Source organism: Cricetulus griseus, chromosome 2 (genome assembly GCF_003668045.3).
Source record: "Cricetulus griseus strain 17A/GY chromosome 2, alternate assembly CriGri-PICRH-1.0, whole genome shotgun sequence".
In the NCBI taxonomy this organism is placed as follows: domain Eukaryota; kingdom Metazoa; phylum Chordata; class Mammalia; order Rodentia; family Cricetidae; genus Cricetulus; species Cricetulus griseus.
The window spans coordinates 156,716,230-156,735,764 of record NC_048595.1 but is presented as its reverse complement, the minus strand read 5'-3'; the positions used below and the strand labels follow the sequence as shown (position 1 = coordinate 156,735,764).

Below are 19,535 nucleotides of genomic sequence, written 5' to 3'. Positions count from 1 at the left end.
ATATTATATTAGTGGTACAAGTATAAATGAAACCTATTTATTCTTAATGTAGCCTGGAAGGAAAAGTAAGCAAGATATACAAAATATGATTACCTGTGTAAAAGCAGCATAGATGGGCAGAACTTTCTAACATCATTGAACATAGTCCACAAGAGGCCAATACCTGAAAAGAAAGTTACAATCTGAAGGAGCCTAGATTCTCAAGTCAGAGAAGAGCAGCATTTCTTGCCCATGGGCCCTCATTGGGCATTATGATATGTATAGACACAGCCATTTCTGGTTTCTACTGCCCTTGGCCCAACAGTGTGCAAATAGGCAAACTAACAACATGATTAACTCAGTATTCACTGTCTGACAGCACAGGAGAAGGGGTATTTATTAACGTCACTTCATGTTTACAATGAGTAAGAATTGTTATTACAATCTGAAAATAAGATTTATATTTAAAGGGAGTTTTTTTTAAAGAAAACAAACCATAGTCCTGACTTAGAAAGTTTAATATGGAATGCAATTTTTTGTGAGGCATCTCCAAACTTAACTCCAAACAAAGCACAAGTGTTGTGTTATAAAACTTGACAAAGTAATTATGAAGTGTAATTAAAAGTCAAGTGTTCCAGAACAGTCAGCTGTTTTAAGACAAGGACATGATGGACTTATCCTTCCAACTTAGTATGGGGTACAATAGCCATAAGTAGATACCACAGGCACAAGAAAATATAAATAAATAAGCCCCACAAAAATATAGCAACAGATTCTCTCTGTATTTATAGAAATGAATTTAGTTACATGGCAATTATGAGGTAAGTAGAGAAAAGATGACTTTTCAAACAATGGTCACCACAAAGGGCACCTTACAGAAAAAAATAACATGTAGATCAAATAACATGTGAAAAAAACAGCTACTAAAATAATGTACTGGTAATGTCTTGAAATGAAAACTATCTTCTAAATTTTGTACCAAATGAAAGAGTATGATCAATAATTTCTTTCTCTTCCCTTAAAGTTTGTCTTTAAACACAGATGACAAGAAAAGAAGTGGCAATGCCATTGTACCTCCTTTGATTAAACAGATGGCCTAACACATACAGATGTCCTTTACAAGGAAAACTCGGAATAATTGTGAAAAACAAGAAACCAAACCTATGGCTGTTCTTATGATGATAGGCAAGACAAAATAGAAGTAAATACTGTCACAGTAACTTGGTTGCAATAAATAAGAATGTTAACTGTCAAAATGCATTTTGAAAGTAAAGGGTGTGATGTTCTTGGTTAAACCATAAATAATAACACAGTACAAACAAGATACACTACATTAAGTATACTATGTACCAAGCAAATGCTGGCATAATGGGAGGAGTGATGACAAGAAGACAGCTGGCTGGCATGAGCACACAACTGCCTGGAAGTCATCTTGTCTGACACACAGTAACCAGTGTAAGAGGCTCACGACTGTGTTAGGTGTGAACAGACTTCATTTGACAGATTTTTTTTTAAGAGAAAGGAACCTTGTAAAACTTGTAACTTTACAGAAATGACTTGTATATATAAATAGTACTATTTTATATAGTCCATGAGAGTGACTTTAGGAGAAGTCTGATTATTTTTCAGACTAAGTAAACACAAGAAAAGGGCTGGAGAGATGGATCGGCGGTTAAGAGAGCAGTGCTGCTCTTGTAGAGGACTAGGATTCTATTACTAGCACCCACATGATGGCTCACAAGCATCTGCCACTCCAATTCCAGGGAAACAGAAGCTCCCTTCTTACTTCCATAGGCACTGAGTGCCTGTGATGCACATGGCCACATGCAAGCAAATCACTTATACACTTGAAAGAAAACAAATCAAAAAAACAAAAGAAGAAGTGACAAGATGAAGATAGAGTTTTCTGCCCCACCAGGTCCCGCTGCCCTTCAGCCCCAAATAAGCACACAGAGACATATTAATTATTAAACTGCTGGCCAATGGCTTAGGATTCTTATTGGCTAGCTCTGTCTTAATTATTAATCCATTTCTATTAGTCTATGTATTGCCGTGAGGCTGTGGCTTACTCATAACCTGGCATGTTACTCCTTGGGCAGCATGGCGTCTCCTCCTGGCTGCTTCTCTCTCCCTTTCTCTCCCCATCATTCTCCTCGTCTGGTAGCCCCACCTATGCTATCTGCCTGGCTACTGACCAATCAGTGTTTTATTCATCAGCCAACAAGAGAAACATATATACAGAAGGACATCCCCCATCGATAAGAAATGAGAAAATCACCTTGGACCAGAAGCTGGGCCTGCTGGAGATGTGAGAAAAGTCCCTCTGGGTTGTTCAACAGTGACTCAAGTGCATCAGACCAGAATGCCCATAAGAGATCTCAGATGATTTGTAAGAGAATCCAAAGCCATGGCTAACCTAAACCATCCATGCAAATGGTGCTGATTTTCAAAGCCTCTGCTACTGTTTGAACATGTTTTCCCTCCTAAGCCCATGTTGAATTGTCATTATTGTCATTGTCGTTGTGACAGTATTTCAAGGTTGGATCTTTAGAAAGCATAAAGCCATGTATGTTCCATCCTCATGAGTAGAAGTCATTATCAGAGGACAAGTTGAGTCTCTCTTGTTTCTTGCTTCTCTCTCTCTCCCTGTGTCCTTCTACTCCCATGATGCCTTCCATGCTATGAAGCAGTAGGAAAACTCTCATTAGGCACAGTCCCTCCACCAAGCTCTTCCTATTGTCTACAATGATAAACCAATAGATTTCCCACTCTGTGCTATTCTGTTATCACAACAGAGTGTGAACCAAACATGCTTCCACTCCTTTCTAGGCAACCCCTCTCTATGAGAAGCTACATTCAAGAGAGAGTAGTGGGTCTTCCCCATTGCTACCATTTGCATAGTGCCCTTGTTTCCCTTGTGTCTCACATGAGATAGGAATAGCAGGTGTGATGTACAACATTCCCCTCTATAAGTTGAAATCATTGTCCTTGCCATCTGTTTTTCTAAAGGCTTAAATTTCCCTCCATGGTTTTTGTTTGTTTGTTTGTTTGTTTGTTTGCATATTTGATTTTGCTTGGTTGAGGGTATTCTTGGATGTTTTAGTTTTGGTATTTTGGACACAGAGTCTCACTGTATAGCCCAGGCTGCTCTTCAAGGTTGGGGCATCACCACTTTCCTTCCTTAGGCTCCTGGGCTGAAGTTACAAGGCTGTTCCATTGGCAGCGTCTTGAGTGGGAGGTACTTGGAATCAGAGGGAAAGAAAAAACAGGTAGTTTCAGGAGTGAACCCTGTCTTATGTCGCCAAGCTTATTAAGAAGTACACCAACATGCTCCCCCAGAGGCCATGCCAGCACTCAAATCCCCAGATAAGCCTCCTGCCCATAGGTCATCAACACTCCCCTAGCACCTATCCAGCCTAGCCCCAATAGTGCCTCTTCTCCTTATCACCAAACCTAGACCCACACTTCTGGTCAAACCCCCTGATCCACCAGAGACCTTGTCAGCACCCAGTACTTCAGGTCACCCCCTGCCCATGAACCGCCAACACTCCCTCAGTGCCTGCCCAGGCTGTCCCCATCAGTCCCTCCTCTTCTCCATCCTGCTCCACACCTCTGGTGTAAGACCCTGCTCCATCAGAGGTCACACTGGCCACCAGAACTCCACTCCCAAATCAGGAGGAAACCCCCCCTGCTCAACCAGAGCCCACCCACACCATTAAAAGAATCCCATCTTGAAGGCCCAGAAAATATTTTTAGCAAACTCATAGAAGAAAAATTTCCTAGCCTAAAGAAGGACATCCTATAAAGGTACAAGAAGCTTACAGAACATCACATGGATTGGACCAGAAAAGAAAATCCCCTCACCAAATAATAATCAAAAAACTAAACACACAGAACAAAGAAAGCATACTAAAGACTTCAAGGGAAAAAGGCCAAGTAACATATGAAGGCAGACCTATTAGAAGTATACCCAACTATTCAACGGAGACAATAAAAGCCAGAGAACACTAGACAGATTGCTGCACACAATAAGAGACCACAGATGCCAGCCCAGACTAGTATATCCAGAAAAATTTCAAACACCATTGTTGGAGAAAACAAGATATTCCATGATAAAGTCAAATTCAGTCGGTCTCTATCCACAAATCTAGCCCTACAGAAGGTACTAGAAGGAAAACTTCAACCCAAAACTTTGACATTCATGAAAATACAGGCAATAAATACTCTCACACTAGCAAAACCTAAAGAGGGGAAACACACACCACCACCACTGATGACAAGAAAATAACAGGAATTAGCAATCATTGCTCATTTATCTCCATATATATATATATATATATATATATATATATATATATATATATATGCTCAACTCCCCAATAAAAAGACACAGACTAAAAGAATGGATTCAAAACCAGGCTCTATCCTTCTTCTGCAAAAAGGAAACATACCTCAATGTGAAAGACAGACAATACATAAGAGTAACAGTTGAAAAAAGATTTTCCATGTGAATAGACCTAAGAAACAAGCTGATATAGCCATTCAAATATCTAACAAAATAGACTTCAAACTAAAGTTAATCAAAAGACATATGGAAGGACACTATATACTCATAAAAATAAAAAATCCACCAAGATGACATTTTGACTTTTAACCTCTATGCCCCCAAATACAAGAGCACCCATGTTTGCAAAGTAAAAAGTCTTTACTAAAGACTAAATCACAATCCACCTTTACACACTGATAGTGGGAGAGTTTAATACTTCAATCTCACCAGTGGACAGGTCATTCAGACAAAACTTAAACAAAGAAATTCTGGAGATAGCAGATGTTATGAACCTAAGAGATATCTACAGAACATTTCACCCAAGCACAAAGGAATACACCTTCTTCTCAGCACCTCATAAAAATTCTTCAAAATTAACCACCTATTCAGTCACCAAGCAAGTCTCAACAAATAGAAGAAAATTAGAATACACCCCCCCACACACACATTCTATTAGACCACCATTGATTAAAGCTGAATTCAGCAACAGCAGAAATATCCGAAAGCCTACAAACTTGTGGAAACTGAACAACTCCCTACTGAATGATTACTGGGTTACGGGGAAATAAAGAAGTTTTAAAGAGTTCCTATAATTCAAATAAATGAATGCACAACATACCCAAAATACTGGAACATAATGAAAATGATGCAAAGAGGAAAATTCATAGAACTAAGTGCCTACATAAAGAAATTGGAGCGCTCTCACACTAACAACTTATCAACACACCTGAAAGCTCTACAACTAAAAGAAGCATGCACACCCAAGAGAAGCAGAAAGCAATAAATAATCAAACTCAGTGTTGAAATCAATAAAACAGAAACAAAGAGAACAAAACAAACAATCAAGAAAACAAAGAGTTGGTTCTTTGAGAAAATTAACAAGATACACAAAAACCTTATGTAAATAACTAAAAGACACAGAGAGAATACTTGGATTAACAAAATCAGAAATGAGGAGGAGGACATAACAGATACCTAAGAAATACAAAGAATCATTAGGTCATACTTTAAAATTCTGCACTCCACAAAATTGGAAAATATAAAAGAAAGGGATAATTTTCTCTATAGATACCATTCATCAAAGTTAAATTAAAATCAGATGAAGGGTCTCAAAAGACCTATAACCACTAAGGAAAGAGAAGCAGCCATTAAGAGTCTCCCACCCAAAAAGAAACCCAAGGCAAGGTGGTTTTAATGAAGAATTCTACCAGACTTTCAAAGAAGAACTAACACCAATACTCCTCAAAATATTCCACAAAATAGAAACAGAAAGAACATTGCCAAATTCATTTTATAGGGGCATAGTTACACTAATACCCAAACCACACAGAGATTCAGTAAAGAGAATTGCAGAACAATTTCCCACATAATAAGCATTAATTCAAAATACTCAATAAAATACAACCAAATCCAAGAGCACATCAAGAAAGAAAGAAAAAAAGAAAGGAAGGAAGAAAAGAAAGAAAGAAAGAAAGAAAGAAAGAAAGAAAGAAAGAAAGAAAGAAAGATGACATTCACCTTGATCAACTAAGCTTCATCCCAGAGATGCAGGGATGGTTCAATATATGAACATCTGTCAGTGTAACCCACCATATAAACAAACTGAAAGTAAAAATAAAAATGATCTTCTAATTAGATACTGGAAAAGCCTTTCACAAAATCCAACACTCCTTCATGAGAAAAGTTTTGGAAAGATTAAAGATAAAAGGGAATACCTAAATATAATAAAGGGAATTTACAACAAGCCTATAGCCAACATCAAACTTAATGGAGAGAAACACAAAGCAATTTCACTAAAATCAGTAATGATACAAGGCTGTTTACTCTCTCCATACCTTTTTAATTTAGTAATTGAAGTTCTAGCTAAATCAATAAGACAACTGTAGAAATACAAAGGGGATACAAATTGGAAAGGAAGAAGTCAAAGTACTGTTATTTGTAGATGACATATAGTATACATAAGTGATCTGTAAATTCTAACAGGAAATTCCTACAGTTGATAAACACCTTTAGCAAGGTGGCTGGATAAAAAATTAACTAAAAGAAATTAGTAGTCCTTCTATATACAATTGGCAAATGGACTGAGATAGAAAGCAGGTAAATAACACCGTTTACAATAGCCACAAATAATATAAAATATCTTGGGGTAACCCTAATCTAGCAAGTGAAAGACCTGTATGATAAAACTTCAAATGTTTGAAGAAAGAAGCTGAAGATATCAGAAGATGGAAAGATCTCACATGCTCATGGGTTGGTAGGATTAACATAGTAAAAATGGCCATCCTACCAAAAGCAATCAACAGATTCAACACAATCCCCATCAAAACCCCTACACAATTCCTTACATACTTGAAAGAACAATACTCAACTTCATATGGAAAAACAGACAACAAAAACTCAGGATAGTTGAAACAATCCTGTATAATAAAAGAACTTCTAGATGTATCACCATCCCTGATTTCAAGCTCTTCTACAAAGCTATAGTAATAAAAACTACATAGTATTGGCATAAAAAAAAACAGACAGGTGAAACCAAATTTAAGACATACCTATGGCCAGCTGATTTTTTTATAAAGAAGCCAGAAATACACAATCGGAAAAAAAAAACAGCATCTTCAAAAAATGTTGCTGGATGTAAACTGATGTCAGGATTTAAAAGAATGCAAAAAGACCCATTTCTATCACCTTCCACAACTCAAGTCTAAGTAGATCAAAGATCTCAACATAAATCCAGTTACAGTGAACATGATAGAAGAGAAAGTGAGGAATAGCCTTGAGCACATTGGCACAGGGGATAATTTCCTGAACAGAGAACTGATAGTTTAGGCACTAAAAACAATAATCAATAAACAGGACCTCATGAAACTGAAAAGGTTCTCTGAGGAAAAGAACACCATCAAATGACAGAATGGGAAAAGATTTTCACAAACTCCACATCTGACAGAGAGCTAATATTCAAAATATATGAATAACTCAAAAAACTAGACATCAACAAAGCAAATAAAAATAGAATGCAGATATAGTCAGAGAATTCTTAATAAATGAATCTCAAATAGCTGAGAAATACTCTAAAATGTTCTATGTCCTTAGCCACCAGGGAAATGCCAAACAAAACTACTTTGAAATTTTACCTTACACCTATCAGAACAGCTAATATCAAAAACACAAGTGACAGCTCATGCTGGAGAGGATGTGGAGCAAGAGGTACACTCCTCCATTGCTTGTGTGAGTGCAAACTTGTAAAGCCACTGTGGAAATCAATACAGAGGTTCCTCAGAAAATTGGGAATTGATCTGCCCCAAGACCCAGATATACCACTCTTGGGTACATTACTAAAGGATGCTCTACCATACTACAAGTACAATTGCTCAATTATGTTCATAGGAGCTTTATTCATAATAACCAGAAACTGGAAACAACTGGTATGGGTGGAGGGAGAGAGTACTAGGAGAGAATGCTGAAATTGGGGATGGGGACATTTTGGGGGTAATGTAGAAACTTAAGGCAGTGGAAACTCCCTGGTATCTACAAGAGTGATTCCAGAAAATTCTTCAAGTGAAGGGGGACAAGGAACCCAAACTGGTCATCTTTTATAATCAGGCAAACCTCCCAGAAGTGAGACTGGGACACCAACCAAGTCACAAACCATTAAGTCCTGCCTACAATATATGCTGGAGTAATGATCCAACTTGAGACCCACACCAGGAGAAGGAGCACACACCTGGCACTGTATGGATGGCCAACAGCAAGAGACCAGGAGAGAACCAATTATTACTGGCAGGAAAAAATGTCAATGATTCCTAATGATATTCTGCTATACCCATAGATATGCCTAGTCCAATTGACATCAGAGAGGCATTGACCAGAAGCTGCTGGGAACAGATGCAGAGACCCAAAGCCAAATGGTAGGTAAAGCAGGGAACTCCACAGAAGAGGGGGAGGAAAAGTTTTAGGAACCAGGGGTTAAGGACACCATGAAAGCAAGACCCACAGAATCAACTAAGTAGTATTGACAGAAATTTCTGTCACACCCAGTCCCGTAGCCATTTAGTCCTTATTAATAAACACACAGAGGCTTATATTAATTAGAAACTGTTTGGCCTGTTGCTCAGGCTTCTTATTGGTGAACTCTTTCTTACTTATTAACCCATTTCTAGTAATCTATCTTACCAGAGAATGCCCAGGCATACTATCTTCTTGGTGGCTACATGGTATGTCTCTAGTGACTCATTCTCTATGTTCCTCTTTCCAGCATTCTCCTAGACTGGTAGCCCTGCCTATACTTCCTGCCTGGCTACTTCCTGCCTGTCCATTGGCCCAAACAGCTTTATCCATCAACCAATAAAGGAAACACATATTCACAGCATACTAAGGATACCCTCCTTCAAAATACTGTTCATAAGAGTTCACAGAGACTGAAGCATCAATTATGGAATCTACCTGGGTCTAAGCTATGTCCTCTGCATACATGTTATGGTTGTATAGGTTGGTGTTCTTGTGGGAGTCCTAATAGTGGAAGTAGTGGGAATATCTCTGATGCTTTTGCCTGCACTTGGAACTCCTTTTCTCCTACTGGGTTGCCTTTTTCAGCCTTGATTTGAGGGTTTGTGCTTAGCCTTATTGTAATTTGTTATTCCATGTTCTATTGATATCTGTGGGAGGCCTGTTCTTCCCTTTTTTTAAGGGAAGCATAGGAGGAGTGGATCTTGGAAAAGGGGGGTGTGGGATTAGATTGAGTAGAGGTAGGGGAAACTTTGGTTGAGATGCAATATATATAAAGAATAAAAATAAAAAATATTTTTTTAAAAAAGCATACCATCTTATATACTATTTCCAGGAGAAAAATGGCACAACATGAACTATCATACAATGAGGCATAATCCTCATTGTTCTTTAATTGTATATATGGACATATGTATAAATACAGCCTGCCAAGCCCATTTAGAGTTGCTCCTTTTTGCATATGCTTAGATTTACCACTTGAGGTTGGACAACCTATCTGGAGTCTCATTCTTAGAGAAGACAGCTTCTCAGTGGCTGTTATGTGTATAGCTCTTCATCTGAGGGTGGGGCCTTTTGAGATTTCCCCCATCTGAATTGGGATGTCAGCTGGTGTTGTCACTGAGCAATTGAGCAGGTCTTGTTGAAGTGACCATATTGTTAAGATTTCATGGGTGTAGCTCTCTGAGGTTTTGAAGAATAAGTCATGGATTTGAGAGAGTCAATAGAGAGCACAGGAGGTAAGAGAGGCTGTGGAAATGGTGCAAATACTGTATTCATCTATAAAATCTTCAAAACTCAAGTAAACAAGTGACGAATGTAGATGAAGAAGAAGTAAGAGGAAGAAAGGTAACAAATGACACTTCCAGAAAACAAAGAAGGTAAGTTACTGAACTGTCTGGAAATGAAACACAAGTAATGGTTTTAGGGTAGCTAATCTAAAACATTTTAAACAAGGTCAGTGTCCATGCTTTTTCCATATTACTGCCATTCCAATCACATGCCTGTTTCGGCCTCTGATCAATTGACTCCAGCCACCCTTGGCAAATTACAGCACTTTTACTCTTTATAAACAGCTCTACACTTTGATATAAATGGACTCTCACAGTAGGAATGGATGCAAATACTTGACCTTTGAGAATATGTATTGCAATTGAATTCCAGATGAATGCTGGGGATGATACTATCCCATGCACTAAAGTTGTGGAGAATGAAGGCCAGTGGTATGCATGGTTTGTTATGTCCTCCAATTCCTAAAGATAAAACAAGCTTTGAGAAGGTAAGATCTCCTAAGTAAAGTGGGAGGGAGTATAGAAGGGAGGGAGGAGAACTTAAGGGAATTGGGGAGGGACAGAGAGGGAGAGCAAGGAAAGAAAAATCTTGATAGAGGGAGCCATTATGGAGCTGGGGAGAAACCCGGTGATAGGGAAACTCCCAGGCATCTACAAGGATGACCCCAGTTAAGACTTTTAACAATATTGGAAAGGGTACCTGAACTGGTCTTCCCCAGTAATCAGATAGATGACCACCCCAATTGTCATCATAGAACTTTTATCCAGTAACTTATGAAAGCAAATGCAGAGAGCCACAATTAAGCACTGGGTTGAGCTCCTGGAGTTCATCTGAAGAGACGGAGGAGAGATAACATGAACAAATGGGTCAAGATCATGATGGGGAAACTCATGGAGACAGCTGACATAAACTAGAGGGAGCTCACTGACTTCTGACTGACAGCTGGGGAACCTGCATAGGACTGAACTAGGCCCTCTGAATATTGGATGACAATTCTGTGGCTTGGGCAGTCTATGGGGTCACTGGCAGTGAGATCAGGATTGTGAACTGATGTTTTTGAGCCCCTTCCCTGTGGTGGGATACCTTGCTCAGCCTAGATTCAGCAGGGAGAGGCCTGGTCCTATCTCATCATAATATGCCAGACTTTGTTGATTCTTCATAGGAGGCCTTACCCTTACTGCAGAGTGGATGGGGGTTGGGTAGAGAGAAGGTAGAGGGGAGCTAGAGGAGGGGAGGGAGGGAGAGGGAACTGAAGTTGTTATGTAAAATTTAAAAAAAAAACTTTTAAATAAATAAAAAAAAATTAAAATAGAAACAGACTTTCACAGAACTTCCTAAGGGGAATTTTGAGATATTAAGATGGCACTTGCCAGTTGCTTTCTTTGCTCATACTCTGTGACTACCAATCATGTTCTACGATTTTCCACAATATTTCCACTTCTTATCTATCCTGTTAAAGTTTCTACTACCTCCTAGTAAGAACACTAAACTATGAATCTATCAGTGGACTGATTCATTGATCAGGTCAGAAACCTCATGACCCAGTCACTTCTCAATGACCATCAGTCCACAAGTTTGAAGCAAAGCTTCAACTCACAGGACTTTAGGGAACGTTCCTATCCAACCCATAAGCAACAGCTTCCAAGTAGTTTGTTTTCAACCAGTTCTCACAGACTAATCCCATTATAAAAATAGTAGAAAAACAAAATAACACTGAGAAACTTCCATGGACATATTTCTAATTTTAAAGGGTGTACAAATGGCTGACATCTTCATTAAAAATGTTCACCATCACTAATCACCAGAGATTAAAGTCAAAACCACCAAAAAAATGATCTCACACCTGTTAATAACTACTATCAAAAAGATAATGGATAATTGAATACTGACAGGAATGTGAAGAAAAAATGAACCCTTCCACACTGCTGGCAGGAATCTAGATGGCTTCACCCTCTATGAAGATCAGCCTGGAGGCTCAAGACAGCCACACTGTTGCCTGGCAACCATAGTGCTGGGTACAAAGCCAAAGGGAATGAAATTAGCATGACCAAGAGACACTTACACTGCCACATTTACTGCAACACTAGTCACAATAGACAAAACATGGAACCAGTCTTCATGCCCTTTAATAAATGCATAGATAGAATAGATGATGAAGAGCCCTCAAGATACTTCATCAGATAATGGCTGAGGTACCCAGACTGTCCGGCTAAGCCTAATTCCTGGGATCTACATGGTGGGAGGAAAGAACTGACTACACCAAGTTTTCCTCAGTGTGCCAGTCACAGCACACACACACACACACACACACACACACACACACACACACACACACACACATTTAATAGCAAATTTTACATAAAAGTGCTAAGAAAGTAGCCCATCGCTTCCTCTGCCATGCTCAGGGACACCTGAGGCCAAGAGATTGATTGCTCAGGGAGGATCCCAATTTGTGATCCAACACATCCAGAGACTACCAAGTCCCAGGTATCAGTCCGGCCTCTATCCACGGTAGGGGAGAAATCACAGTACTGGATCTGTTTGCACCTACCAGAAGGGAACCTTGGTCCCCTACCCACTAAGAGAGAAAGAAACTTCTTCTACACCCACTGGAAGAAAAAAAGGGGAAGAAGACAATATAAAAACACATTCAACAACAGAAAAAAACCAATATGACACCACCAGAGTCTAGGGATCCTACACCAGCAACACTTGAACAACACAACGCAGATGAAGCAGTAGAGAATGACCTTCAAAACATCTTCACAAAAATGATAGAGGGCCTCAAATAGTATAATTGAAAATCCCTCAAAAATGGAAGAAAAAACAATAAACTAAATCAACAAATCTCTTAAGGAAAGCCAAGAATATACAATAAAACAGCTGAAGGAAACAATTCAGACAGTTCAAGTCCTGAAAACTGAAATAGACACAATAAAGGAAACACAAACTGAAGGAATGCTGGAAATAGAAAAGTTGAGTAAATGATCAGGAAGTAAAGCATGCATAACAAGCAGAATACAAGAACTGGAAGAGAGAATCTCAGGAGTTGAAGATACACTAGGAGAAATAGACTCATCAACCAAAGAAAATCTTAAGTCCAACAAATCCCTAACACAAAATATCCAGGAAATATGGGACACTGTGAAAAGACCAAACCTAAGAATAATAGGTATAAAAGAAGGTGAAGAAACCCAACTCAAAGGTGCAGAAAACACATTCAACAAAACCATAGAAGAAAACTTTCCCACCCTAAAAAAAGACATGCCAATAAAATACAAGAACACCAAACAGAGTGAACCACAATAAAAAAAGGTCTCCTTGGCACATAATAATAAAACCCCCAAATATATAGAAAGAATATTAAGAGCAGCAAAGGAAAAAGGTCAATTAACATATAAAGGCAAACTTATCACAATTACACCTGACTTTTCCATGGAAACTCTGAAAGCCAGAGGTCCTGGATAGATATTCTACCTACACTAAGAGTCCATGGATGCCAGCCCAGACTACTATACCCAGCAAAGATTTCAGTCAATATAGATTGAGAAAACAAGATATTCCATGACAAAAGCAGATTCAAACAATGCATATCCACCAATCCAGCCCTACAGAAAGTACTTGAAGGAAAACTCCAACCCAAGGAAGTTAACTACAACCAGACAAATATAGTCAATAGATAATCCCACTTTACCAACAGTCAAAGGAAAAATGGGGTGGAAATCCACACATAATTCCACCACCACCATCAAATCCAAAACAAACAAGAATGAACTATCAAAGGTCATTAAAATCCCTCAATATTAATGGTCTTAACTTGCCTATGAAAAGACACAGGCTAGCAGAATAGCTAAGAAGACAGAATCCATCCTTCTGTTGCATATAAGAAACACACCTCAACTTGAAAGACAGACAGTACCTCAGAGTAAAGGGTTGGGAAAAGATTTTCCAATGAAATGAACACAAGAAACAAGCAGGGGTAGCAATCCTAATATCTAACAAACTGGACATTAAACTAAAATCAATCAAAAGAGATGAAGGAGGTCACTTCCTGTTCATCACAGGAGAAATCCATCAAAATTAAGTCTCAATTCTGAGCATCTATGCCCCAAAACAAAGGCATCCACGTTCACAAAGGAAACATTACTAAAACTCAAATCACACATAAAACCTCAACACTTATAGTGGGAGACCTCAACACCCCATTTCCACTACTGAACAGGAACACCAGACAGAAACTTAACAAAGAAACAAAGGAACTAATAGAAGTTATGGCCCAATTGGGTTTAACAGACATCTATAGAACATTCCAACCAAACACAAAAGAATATACCTTCTTCTCAGCACCACATGGAACCTTCCCTAAAATGGACCACATATAGGCAAAATAACAAACCTCAACAGGTACAAAAAAATTAGAATAACACCCTGTATCTTATCACACCACCATGCTTTAAATTCAACAACAACACAAATTGTGGAAACCCAGAAACTCATAGAAATTGAATAAGGCCCAATTGCACCATTCCCGGGTTAAAGAAGTAATAAAAAAAGAAAGTAAAGGTTTCCTAGAATTCAATGAGAATGAGGACACAACATACCCAAACTTATGGGACAACAAAAGGAGATCAAGGCCATAAAAATTGGAAAGGAAGAAGTCAAACATTCACTATTTGCAAATGATATGATGATAGTCTACATAAGTGACCCAGAAAACTCTACCAGGAAACTCCTACAACTCATAAACACCTTTAGCAAAGTTGCAGAATACAAGATAAACTCAAAAAAAAATCAGTACCCCTACTATACACAGATGATAAATGCCCAGAGAAAGAAATCAGAGAAACATCACCCTTTACAATTGCCACAAACAACATAAAATACCTTGGGGTATCACTAACCAAAAAACTGAAAGACCTGTATAGTAAGAACTTTGAGTCTTTAAAGAAAGAAATTGAAGAAGATACCAGAAAGTAGAGGGATCTCCCATGCTCTTGGATAGGTAAGATCAACATAGTAAAAATGGCAATCTTGCCAAAAGCAATGTACAGATTCAATGCAATCACCATCAAAATCGCAGTACATATCTTCATAGACCTTGGAAGAACAGTTCTCAACTTTATATGGAAATACAAAAGACCCAGAATAGCTAAAACAACCCTGTACAATAAAGGAACTTCTGGGGGCATCACCATCCCTGACTTCAAGTTCTATTACAGAGCTATAGTTCTGAAAACAGCTTGGTATCAGCACAAAATAGACAGGTAGACCAATGGAATAGAGTTGAAAACCCTGATATTAACCCATACACCTATGAACACTTCATTTTTGACAAAGAACCTAAATTTATACAATGAAATAAAGAAAGCATCTTCAACAAATGGTGCTGACATAATTGGATGCTGGCATGTAGAAGACTGCAGATAGATCCATGTCTATTGGCATGCACAAAACTTAAGTCCAAATGGATCAAAGACCTCAACATAAATCCAGCCACACTGAATCTATTAGAAGAGAAAGTGGGAAATACCCTTGAATTAATTGGTACAGGAGACTGATTCCTGAATATTACACAAGTAGCACAGACATTGAGCTCAACAATTGATAAATGGGACCTCCTGAAACTGAGAAGCTTCTGTAAGGCAAAGGACCCAGTAAGCAAGCCAAAATGGCAGCCCACATATTGGTAAAAGATATTCACCAACCCCACATCTGACAGAGGGCTGTTCTCCAAAATTTGCAAAGAAGTCAAGAAGCTAGTCTCCAAAACACCAAACAATCCAATTAAAAAGTGGGGTACAGAACTAAATAGACAATTCTCAATAGAGGAATCTAAAATGGCTGAAAGACACTTGAGAAGGGGCTCAACATCCTTAGCCATCAGGGAAATGCAAATCAAAACAACTCTGAGATACCATCTTACTCCTATCAGAATGACTAAAATCAAAAACACCAATGACAGTTTATGCTGGAAAGGATGTGGAGAAAGGGGAAAACTCCTCCACTGCTGGTGGGAGTGTCACCTCATACATCTACTTTGGAAACCAGTATGGTGATTCTTCAGGAAAATTGGAATCAGTCTACCACAAGATCCAGCAATTCCACTCTTAGGCATATACCCAAAAGAAGCACATTCATACAACAAGGACATCTGTTCAACTATGTTCATAGCAGCATTATTTGTAATTGCCAGAACCTAGAATCAACCTAGATGCCTCTCAACTGAAGGATGGATAGAGAAAATGTGGTACATTTATACAATGGAGTACTACTCAGCAGAAAAAAACAATGGAATCTTGAAATTCGCATGCAAACGGATGGAACTAGAAGAAACCATTCTGAGTGAGGTAGCCCAACCACAAAAAGACAAACATGGTATGTACTCACTCATATATGGATTTTAGACATAGAGCAAAGGATTACCAGCCTACAATCCATACCACCAGATAAGCTAGGAAACAAGGAGGTCTCTAAGAGAGACATACATGGTCATCAAGAGAAGGGGAAAGGGACAAGATCTCCTGAGCAAATTGGAAGCATGTGGGGAGGGGAGAGGGAGCTAGGAGAATGAGAAAGGAAGAAGAGGAGAGGTGAGGAGGACATGAGGGAGCAGGAAGGTTGAGTTGGGGGAAGAATAGAGGAGAGCAAGATAAGAGATAAGAAAATAGAGGGAGAAATTATAGGTTTAAAGAGAAATCAGGCACTACAGAAATGTCTGGAGAGCTACAAAGATGACACCAGCTAACAATCCAAGCAACAGAGGAGAGGCTACCTTAAATGCCTATGATGCCTTTCCCTATGATGAGATTTATTACTACTTTATATGTCATCCTATAGCCTTCCTCCAGCAGCTGGTGGAAGTAGAAGCAGACACCCACAGCTAAACACTGAACTAAACTAGAATCCAGTTACAGAGAAGTAGGAGTGATGAGCAAAGGGGTCCAGACCAGGCTGGTGAAACCCACAGAAACAGCTGACCTGAACAAGGGTCCCAGACTGATAGCTGGGAGACCAGCATGGGACTGATCCAGACCCCATGAATGTGGGTGTCAATGAGGAGACCTCAGAAATCTATGGAGTCCCTTGTAGTAGATCAGTACTTATCCCTAGCATAGGAATGGACTTTGGGAGCCCATCCCACATAGAGGAATACTCCCTGAGCCTAAACACACGGCGGGGGGTGGTCCTAGGCCCCATCCCAAAGGATATGACAAACTCTGAAGACCCCTATGGAAGTCCTCATCCTCCCTGGGGAGCAGAAAGGGTATGGGATAGTTAGGGTGTTAGTTTGGGGGGTAGAGGAGGAGGGGAGGGAGAGGGAACTGGGGTTGGCATGTAAAACAATCTTGTTTCTAATTCAAATAAAAATGGAGAAAATAATAATAATAAATAAGTAGATGAATATGGCATATCTGGACTAACAATAGTCTGAGAATTCACAAAGAAACATTTGGACTTGAATCTATATATCAATAAATATATCAGAGAGAAAAAAAGAAAGAAAGTAGCCCATCACAGATAAAGAAATACTTCATGGTCTCATGTAGAAACAGAAAATGTAATGGTGTCCGTAGCTGCTCAAAAGGATGGTCATCTTGGTCACATTTGATGAATCCACTCTGGAGACTCAGCATGCATTGTGGTTACCATGGTTGCTAATATTCCTCTGTTCAGACAGAGCAAAAATATTCTCCCTTTAATAATATTCACTGTGCAATGATGAATATATTAATTATGCTGACTGTGGTATTCATATTACAGTGTGTGTATGTATATGTATGTGTGTAAAACATCACTTTGTCCACCTAAATATGTATATAGTTTTTACTTATTTATTAATTGTACCTGCATGAATATAGGGAAAAATGAAAACAGAATGTCTCTTTTGAAACAAAAATTTACTAATACTAGAAATAAAGATTAAATATACCATAGACCAACTTTTTTCTCAAAAGCCATTTTATTCTGAACTAGAATTTAAAAGCTTATAAAATATTTCAACAATACAGAATATTTAACCATATATATATAATATATATATATTATATATATATATATATATATATATTAGAGAGGAAATTGCGTTCATCAGGAAGCATTTTGATAAACCACCAAATCACCCACTCCCATCTCCATGTCTTGTATCTAAGGTAAAACACCATAATTAATGTACTATTTTTCATCTGTTTGTTTCAGTGTCTCTCTACCCTTTCTTATAAGCTTTATGGATATTGGATTTTGTCTTTTTATTGTTATAAGCCAAGTGACATTCTTACAGTATGTAATCAATAAATATTTTCAAATAAAATGTTTATATGTCATTTATAATATGTCATTTTCCTGGAGAAATGTTTTCCAGGAAACATTACCAAAATTATCTTAAGAACTAGAAAAATTGGATAGATAAATAGCAACATAATAACTTTAAAACAAAGTCAAGCTTACCTCTAAGAAATAAAAATAAAACAAATGATTTACAAATAAGAGACAGTGCAGCCAGCAAGGCCTTTTGGGCCACATGGCTGCAGTCCTGGGCTGTGGCAGTAAGGAAGCCACTCCTGCAGCAATGTGACTCAAGCCAGGGCTCGCCCAAGCCTGCTGGCCCATGGGAAGCAGGACTTCCTCTCCAACCTCTTCACCCCTGACGAAAGTTACGGCTCATGCTCTGGAAGACGCTAGAGATGAAACTGTATGTCAAACTTCTACTTGATGCTATGAAACACTCAGGTTGTACTGTTAACAAAGAAAGACATTTTTCTTGTGAAGACTGTGACAGAAATGTCAGCAGAGGATTTGACACTTCAGCGTCTCAGATTGTTTTGTGCCACAACCAAAATCAGACTCAAATGAGCACTGTCATCACCCACGAGCACATTCATGAATTCAATCATTGTCGGGTTCATGTTCACTGGTTTATCTATGTCAGACATTTGGCGTTTTTAGAGATTGAAACCACAAGCCTCAGTGGATTTCATTCACTTTTGAATGAAATCTTCAGGTTGCATTTTGGATTAAAACAAGACCATCAGACTTGTGTGTGGGACAGAGCTGTTATTTCCATCTTGGTTGTTCCGATCATCATTAGAGAATAGGCCCAAGAAGTGCTGGACTGTCCCTTGCAGGACTAATTCCACAGCAAAGACGGAAATCATCAGAATTTCTCTGAGAAAAATAGACACAAATACTGTTTGTCTAAAATCACAATACACTGTATCTGTCTTCTTCTATGAATACTAGATGGAAGAAATCAATAAATTTTGGCCTGGAAAGATGGCTCCATGGTACTGTATAGTGGGAAATTACCAATACGAACCCAAGTAGAAATATAAGGGTATTTAATAGGGAAAAGCCTTACTTACAGAGCAACCACCTAGCCAGCCGGCGTGGCAGCAGTCTGTACCTCAAGTACAAAAGTGAAACCGAAAAAGAAAACTCAGTCCCCTGAAAGTCTCACTCTACATCACCCTGACCACACCCTCATAAGCGTGGTCAGGCACACCTGTAGCCAGCCCCTGAGTAGGCATGGCTACAGCTTCCCCTACAATTCCCCTTTTAGTCTAAAAGAGGATTAAAACTTAACAGTGTAAAGTATCCAAAATTAATAATCATAAAGGTGAAATATAAGAAGATACAACAATCTGCTTATGTTACACGCTAACTATCTATTTTAACTAAACCCTAAAGTCATCTGAAAGAGGTGTCCAAACCTGAACACCTC

General features: G+C 38.6%; 1 pseudogene; it reads left to right on the top strand.

Moving 5' to 3' along the window:
* The first annotated feature begins 795 nt into the window (after positions 1–795).
* On the top strand, positions 796–18,945 carry LOC113833775 (annotated as a pseudogene).
* Positions 18,946–19,535: the final 590 nt, after the last annotated feature.